This window comes from Bufo bufo, chromosome 7, assembly GCF_905171765.1.
Source record: "Bufo bufo chromosome 7, aBufBuf1.1, whole genome shotgun sequence".
Taxonomy (NCBI): domain Eukaryota; kingdom Metazoa; phylum Chordata; class Amphibia; order Anura; family Bufonidae; genus Bufo; species Bufo bufo.
The window spans coordinates 103,803,793-103,812,318 of NC_053395.1; positions in this window are offsets into that span (position 1 = coordinate 103,803,793).

Sequence of the window (8,526 nt, forward strand, 5' to 3'; positions counted from 1 at the left end):
CCATCCAAAAATGACCCCATTTTAGAAACTACACCCCTCAATGTATTCAAAACGAATTTTACAAACTTTGTTAACCCTTTAGGTCTTCCACAAGACTTCACGGCAAATGGACATAAAATGTAAGAATTTCGATTTTTTTTGAACATTTTCCAATATAATCCATTTTTTCCAGGAACAAAGCAAAAGTTAACTGCCAAACAAAACTCAATATGGGTTGCCCTGATTCTGTAGTTCGCAGAAACACCCCATATGTGGTCGTAAACTACTGTTTGGCCAAATAGGAGGACATAGAAGGAGGGGAACGCCATATGGTTTTTGCAAGGCAGATTTTGCAGGACTGGTTTTGTTTATACCATGTCCCATTTCAAGCCCCCCGTTGCACCCCTAGAATAGAAATTACCAAAAAGTGACTCCATCTAAGAAAGTAAACCCCTCAAAGTATTCAAAACTGGGTTTACAAACTTTGTTAACCCTTTAGGTGTTCCACAAGAGTTAATGGCAGATGGAGAAACAATTTTAGAATTGAAATTTTGGGAAAAATTTTCCATTTTAACCAATTTTTTCCATTAAAAAAGTAAGGGTTAACTGCCAAACAAAACTCAATATGGGTTGCCCTGATTCTGTAGTTTGCACGGTTTCTGTTTTTTCCGCACGGTCCCACAAGCGAACGTGGATCTGGCGGCAAGGGACCTGAACAAGGGAATGCTAGTATAAAAGTTATCCACGTACAAGTGGTAACCCTTATCTAGCAATGGGTACATAAGGTCCCACACGAGTTTCCCGCTAACACCCAGAGTGGGGGGACATTCTGGGGGTTGAATAAGGGAATCTCGCCCCTCGTAAACATGAAATTTGTAAGTGTACCCTGAGGTACTCTCACAAATTTTGTACAGCTTCATGCCATACCTCGCCTGCTTAGTGGGAATGTATTGGCGGAAACTGAGACTATTAGAATGTATTGAACGCAACGAGAGACTCATCAACCGCGACCTCCCTTCCAGGTACGTAGGCCTGTGCAAATTTGGCCCCGAAGTGATCGATGACGGCCGTATCTTATACAGACGGTCATGGGCAGGATCACCTCGGGGAGGACATGCTGCATTATCTGAATAATGCAGACATTTCCGGATGGCCTCAAACCGGGGACGTGTCATGACCATACTGTAGAGTGGGGTCTGGTAGAGGACATTCCCACTCCAGTATTGCCTGACACTGGGTTTTTGCACTAGACCCATGTGCAGCACGAGCCCCCAAAATGTCCTCATCTCGGCTGCACTGACCGGCGTCCAGCCACCGGGTCTAGCCAAAAAGGAGCCCGGGTGCTGAGCGACGAACTGTTGGGCGTACAGGTTCGTCTGCTCCACCATCATATTCACAAATGGGTCACTGAAAAAAAAACTAAAACAGTCAATTTCAGTAAACCCCACTGTGGGAAGCTGGATTCCTGGATTGCCAACAAAATCCGGAATCTCGGGCTCAAAATCCACTGGGGGACACCAGCTAAGTTCACCGGCAGGGGGCTCTGGTGGGCTTATTTGGTGGGCTGGGAAACCAGTACGAGCCCCAGGGCAGCTCGTACTAAGGTGGGCCACAGGGTCCTTAGCATGTGGGGCCCCTGGCTCCGCCTGGCGGCGTTTCCACCGCCTTGGGGGCTCATCGTCATCAGATGATGAGGAGGAGGATGCGGATGACAAGAGGAACGTGGGGTCATCCTCATCCTCACTGGGGCTCTCGGAGTCGGAGGCAATCTGGGCGTATGCCTCCTCCACTGAGAACATCCGGTGGGCCATGGGTATGTGTGTGTGTGTGTGTGTGTGTATGTGCGTGCGTGTAAATCTTTATTGTATGTGCATGTGTGTGGGCGCACGGGTGTTCGTGTACTAAAAAGTAAAAAATGGACAAGTGCTAGAAAAAAAAAAAAAGTTCAAAGTTGCTGATCAGCGGTACAACGCTGATCAGCGGTGGGGCGGGCGATGCGCTAACAGTGACCGAACGCTAAAAGTGCCGGCCAGTCAGCGCATGCAGAAAAAATAAAAAAAAGTAGTGGTGTGGGTGGTGGTGGGGAAAGTGGCAGGGGGGTTTAGGGTCTCAAAGCTAGAAAATAATAAGTTTAGATAAAGTTTTTTTTTCCTAACTAACTTTTCCCTTCTATCCCTGCCTAACGGTGCCTCTCCCTCACTGACCCTAACCTACCTGGAGGGTGATGGGTGCAGGAGGGTGATGGGTGCCGATGGCGGGGATCGCAGGAGCCTGGTGAGGACGGTGCTGCACGGTGCAGGTGCTGAACAGGAAGAGGAGGGGAGAGAGGAGCACTGGAAGTTTGAATCTCGCGCCTCTCTCCCTGCACAATTCAGCACCCTGGACAGCGGCATTCAGCACCACGGCCAGCACCGCCTCTCCCAAATGTTCGTACTGTGATTGGTGGTGTGTAATCGTTTCTGATAGGGGCCTTCTGTTCTCGCTTGAGGGTTCGGTTGTCGTTCTCTTCTGCTTTTCACCCTCAGTCGAATGGTCAGACCAAACGTGTCAATCAGAATCTGGAGACATATCTGCGCTGTTTTGTGGCGGAGAATCAGGAGGATTGGTATTCTTTTTTGTCCCTTGCTGAGTTTGCTTTAAATAACCGTCGCCAGGAGTCCTCTTTCATCCGCAGTTTGGGACATTCTCTGGAGAGGGGTCTTCTGGTTTACCTGATGAGGAGAGATTTTTCTCATCTTTGTCATTTATTTGGCAAAAGATTCAGGGTGGAAGAGGATGAGTGAGAGATATAAGCGCGTAGCGGATAAGAGACGTGTGCCTGGTCCGGACCTGAATGTGGGTGATCTGGTGTGGTTGTCTACAAAGAATATCAAACTGAAGGTTCCCTCCTGGAAGCTGGGTCCTAAGTTTATTGGGCCTTACAAGATCTTGTCCGTCATCAATCCCGTTGCCTTCCGTCTTGAACTTCCTCAGACTTGGAAAATCCATAATGTTTTTCACAAGTCCCTATTAAAACCTTATGTCCAACCCACTGTACCCTCCTCTTTGCCTCCTTCTCCGATTATTGTTGATGGTGATCTTGAATTTCAAGTCTCTAGGATTGTGGATTCTCGCATTATCCGCGGTTCTCTCCAGTACCTCATTCATTGGGAGGCTTATGGTCCTGAGGAGAGGATGTGGGTCCCAGTGGCGGACATTAAGGCCACTCGTCTCATCAGGGCTTTCCATAGGTCTCATCCTGAGAAGGTGGGCTCTGAGTGTCTGGAGTCCACCAATAGAGGGAGGGGTACTGTCAATGCCACTTCTGTGAGAAGGTCTGGCAGACGTTCTTCTCTACCTCTTGTATGATGTTCTTTGTTTTGGTTTCACTTTCTCATCTCCTTTCCTTCTGCCAAGTGTCACTTATTTAGACATAATCGTCTTCCTTTATATTCCCTCCCATACTGCCTCACTTTGCGGTTTATACTACTTCCTGGATGAAGTGTTCACTGCTGGAGGCTGCGTCTGCTGTTTGCTCAGATAAGTCCTTTACTTTATTGTGTTTGCTTGCTGGCTTGATTCTAGGTGACCCTGACTCCCTCCGTATTAAGTGCAGGGAGCCGGTGGTCGTGTCCCCTCACTATTATAGGGTTTTCAGGTGTCACACAGGCTTAGGTACTTGGGCATGCAATCGTCTACCATCGAGACCCTTGTATGTGCATAGCAGTGAGGGAGAGCTCTTAGGGTTTTATAGGGCTCACCTAATAGCTCCTTAGTTTGGGATCAAGCCAGTCGCTCGTTTATTTATAAGTTCCAGCTATCTGCAAATCTCATCCATGACATCAGCGAAACGATTAACAAACAGACTAACTATTGTTTTTCCAAGTCACAATAGCAAAGAAAGGGTTTAGCGGCCCAAAAAATAGCTATGTGTCAGCAACACAACTGACAGATTATCTATTGTATTTCCATGTCACAACAGCAAGGAAAAAAATTCCAAATGGGGTGGAAAAAGCAATCCCACCACCATTTTACGGGTTTTGTTCCCACTACGTTTTGTTTACAGAAAAACTATTCTCTGAGTCAGTTCAATTACAACGATACCCCATATGTATAGGATTTTTATGTTTAAATAGTGTAAAAATGTATTTAAACTTTGAGAATTTTTATTTTTTTTACAAAACCATATTCTGACCTCCATACCTTTTTTAGACTTATGTCTACTGAGCTGTTTAGAGGCTCATTTTTTGCGGGACAATTCATAGTTTTTATTGATACTATTTTGGAGTGTGCATGAGTTTTGGATCACATTTTATTTCATTTTTTTGGGTCAGAGAAACAATGAAAAAAATGTTGACCCTTTTTTCCGTTACGCAATTCGTCGTATTGGATTATTTTTTTTTATATGTTAATATTTAGGGGCGTTTTCGGTCGCGGTGATACCCAGGATGTTTATATTTATTGTTATTGAGGTATTTATTTTTTAATTATATATATTTTGTATAATTATTATTTTTTTATCCTCATTTTAAGGCTCATAAATGATCTTAGAAATTATGTTTTTGAATTTTTGATTTTGACCTATAAGCGACCTATTTCTTATGTTGGCCTGCCGTCTGGTGGCTAAAATAAGAATTGCAGCATTAATGCTCTGAATTTTTTCAAAGAGATGAAGAACATTTAGCGCATGTACTGAAGTCCCGATTGGCCGCACGGGGCTTCAGTACTAAGCCCGGAAGTGTGAGCTCCTGGGTTTTTGCGCATTCAGGTGCCGTGATCTCACTTGATCATGGCATCTAAAGCATTTAACCACCTCAGCCCCCCTAGCTTAAACACCCTTAATGACCAGGCAACTTTTTACACTTCTGCACTACTGTACTTTCACCGTTTATTCCTCGGTCATGCAACTTGCCACCCAAATGAATTTTACCTCCTTTTCTTCTCACTAATAGAGCTTTCATTTGGTGGTATTTCATTGCTGCTAACATTTTTACTTTTTTTGTTATTAATCGAAATTTAACGAAATTTTTGCAAAAAAATGACATTTTTCACTTTCAGTTAATTTTTTTTTAAAAAACGACATCCATATATAAATTTTTCTCAAAATTTATTGTTCTACATGTCTTTGATAAAAAAAAATGTTTGTGTAAAAAAAAATGGTTTGGGTAAAAGTTATAGCGTTTACAAACTATGGTACAAAAATGTGAATTTCCGCTTTTTGAAGCAGCTCTGACTTTCTGAGCACCTGTCATGTTTCCTGAGGTTCTACAATGGCCAGACAGTACAAACACCCCACAAATGACCCCATGACTTTGATCAAAAAAAAATGTTTGGGTAAAAAAAAAATGGTTTGGGTAAAGGTTATAGCGTTTACAAACTATGGTACAAAAATGTGAATTTGCGGCTTTTTGAAGCAGCTCTGACTTTCTGAGCACCTGTCATGTTTCCTGAGGTTCTACAATGGCCAGACAGTACAAACACCCCACAAATGACCCCATTTCGGAAAGTAGACACCCTAAAGTATTCGCTGATGGGCATAGTGAGTTCATAGAACTTTTTATTTTTTGTCACAAGTTAGCGGAAAATGATGATTTTTATTTTTATTTTTTTTCCTTACAAAGTCTCATATTCCGCTAACTTGCGACAAAAAAAAAAAATTCTAGGAACTCGCCATGCCCTTCACGGAATACCTTGGGGTGTCTTCTTTCCAAAATGGGGTTACTTGTGGGGTAGTTATACTGCCCTGGCATTTTAGGGGCCCTAATGCGTGAGAAGTAGTTTGAAATCAAAATCTGTAAAAAAATTCCCTGTGAAATCCGAAATGTGCTCTTTGGAATGTGGGCCCATTTGCCCACCTAGGCTGCAAAAAAGTGTCATACATCTGGTATCGCCGTACTCAGAAGAAGTAGGGCAATGTGTTTTGGGGTGAGAGAAATATCTCGGCAAAAGACAACTTTTCCCATTTTTTTTATACAAAGTTGGCATTTGACCAAGATATTTATCTCACCCAGCATGGGTATATGTAAAATGACACCCCAAAACACATTGCCCAACTTCTCCTGAGTACGGCGATACCAGATGTGTGACACTTTTTTGCAGCCTAGATGCGCAAAGGGGCCCAAATTCCTTTTATGAGGGCATTTTTAGACATTTGGATCCCAGACTTCTTCTCACGCTTTAGGGCCCCTAAAATGCCAGGGCAGTATAAATACCCCACATGTGACCCCATTTTGGAAAGAAGACACCCCAAGGTATTTAATGAGGGGCATGGCGAGTTCATAAAAAAAAAATTTTTGGGGCACAAGTTAGCGGAAATTGATTTTTTTAGTTTTTTTCTCACAAAGTCTCCCTTTCCGCTAACTTGGGACAAAAATTTCAATCTTTCATGGACTCAATATGCTCCTCACAGAATACCTTGGGGTGTCTTCTTTCCGAAATGGGGTCACATGTGGGGTATTTATACTGCCCTGGCATTTTAGGGGCCCTAAAGCGTGAGAAGAAGTCTGGAATATAAATGTCTAAAAAAAAATTACGCATTTGGATTCCGTGAGGGGTATGGTGAGTTCATGTGAGATTTTATTTTTTGACACAAGTTAGTGGAATATGAGACTTTTTAAGAAAAAACAAAAAAAACAATTTCCGCTAACTTGGGCCCAAAAAATGTCTGAATGGAGATCATTCAGGGGGGTGATCAATGACAGGGGGGTGATCAGGGAGTGTATATGGGGTTATCACTCCCCTGTCATTGATCACCCCCCTGTAAGGCTCCATTCAGACGTCCGTATGTGTTTTGCGGATCCAATCCATGTATCCGTGGATCCGTAAAAAACATACGGACGTCTGAATGGAGCCTTACCGGGGGGTGATCAATGACAGGGGGGTGATCAATGACAGGGGGGTGATCAGGGAGTCTATATGGGGTGATCACCCCCGTCATTGATCACCCCCCTGTAAGGCTCCATTCAGACGTCTGTATGTGTTTTGCGGATCCGATCCATTTATCCGTGGATCTGTAAAAAACATACGGACGTCTGAATGGAGTCTGACAGGGGGGTGATCAATGACAGGGGGTGATCAGGGAGTCTATATGGGGTGATCACCCCCCTGTCATTGATAACCCCCCTGTAAGGCTCCATTCAGACATCCGTATGTGTTTTGCGGATCCGATCCATGTATCCGTGGATCCGTAAAAAACATACGGATGTCTGAATGGAGCCTTACAAGGGGGTGATCAATGACAGGGGGGTGATCAATGACAGGGGGGTGATCAGGGAGTTTATATGGGGTGATCAGGGGTGATCAGGGGTTAATAAGGGGTTAATAAGTGACAGGGGGGTGTAGTGTAGTGGTGTTTGGTGCTACTTATTACTGAGCTGCCTGTGTCCTCTGGTGGTCGATCCAAGCAAAAGGGACCACCAGAGGACCAGGTAGCAGGTATATTAGACGCTGTTATCAAAACAGAGTCTAATATACCTGTTAGGGGTTAAAAAAATCGCATCTCCAGCCTGCCAGCGAACGATCGCCGCTGGCAGGCTGGAGATCCACTCGCTTACCTTCCGATCTTGTGAACGTGCGCGCCTGTGTGCGCGCGTTCACAGGAAATCTCGCGTCTCGCGAGATGATGCGTATATGCGTGACTCTGCCTGGAGCTGCCGCCTCCGGAACGCGATCCTGCGTTAGGCGGTCCGGAGGCGGTTAATTACCGCAATCTGCATTATTGCTGATTGCGGTAATTAGCCGCAGGTCTCTGCTGTTTGAAACAGCAGAAACTTGCTGGCCATGATGCCCGCTGCACGCGTGCGGCGTCATGCTTGCACAGTGCTACCAGCGCCGTACATGTACGGCGCTGGTAGCGAAAGGGTTAACTGGTGAATTAACTATTGTATTTCCGTGTCACAACAACAAGAAAAGGGCTTAACGGCTACAAAAATAGCTATGTGTCAGCGACACAATTTACTGACAAACTAACTATTGTTTTTCCATGTCACAACAGCAAGTAAAGGGTTTATCGGGCAAAAAAAATAGTCATGTGTCAGCGACACAATTACCTGCCAGACTAATTATTGTTTTTCCGGGTAACAATAGCAAGGAAAGGGTTTAGCGGCCCCGAAAATAGCTATGTGTCAGTAAAACAATTAACTGACGGATTAACTATTGTATTTCCAAGTCACAAATGCAAGGAAAGGGTTTAGCGGCCCCAAAAATAGCTATGTGTCAGCAACACAATTAAATGACAGATTAAAAGGGTTCTACAGATTGATTTAACTGATGATCTATCCTCTGGATAGATCATCAGCATCTTATCGGCGGGGGTCCGACACCCGGGATCCCCACCGATCAGCTGTTTGAGAAGGCAGCGGCGCTCCAGCAGCGCCGCAGCCTTCTCACTGTTTACTGCTGGCCCAGTGTTAGGGCAAAACCCCTACTTCTATGATCTGCTGGGGTCCAAATCAGATAAAAGTACGAGTATACTCGGGAGAGATAAATGACACAGGCTCAAGGTTGTATCAGAATGATCTCTCTCTCTCATCTTTATTGGGCGGATACAAAATATTTATACCCTTTTTC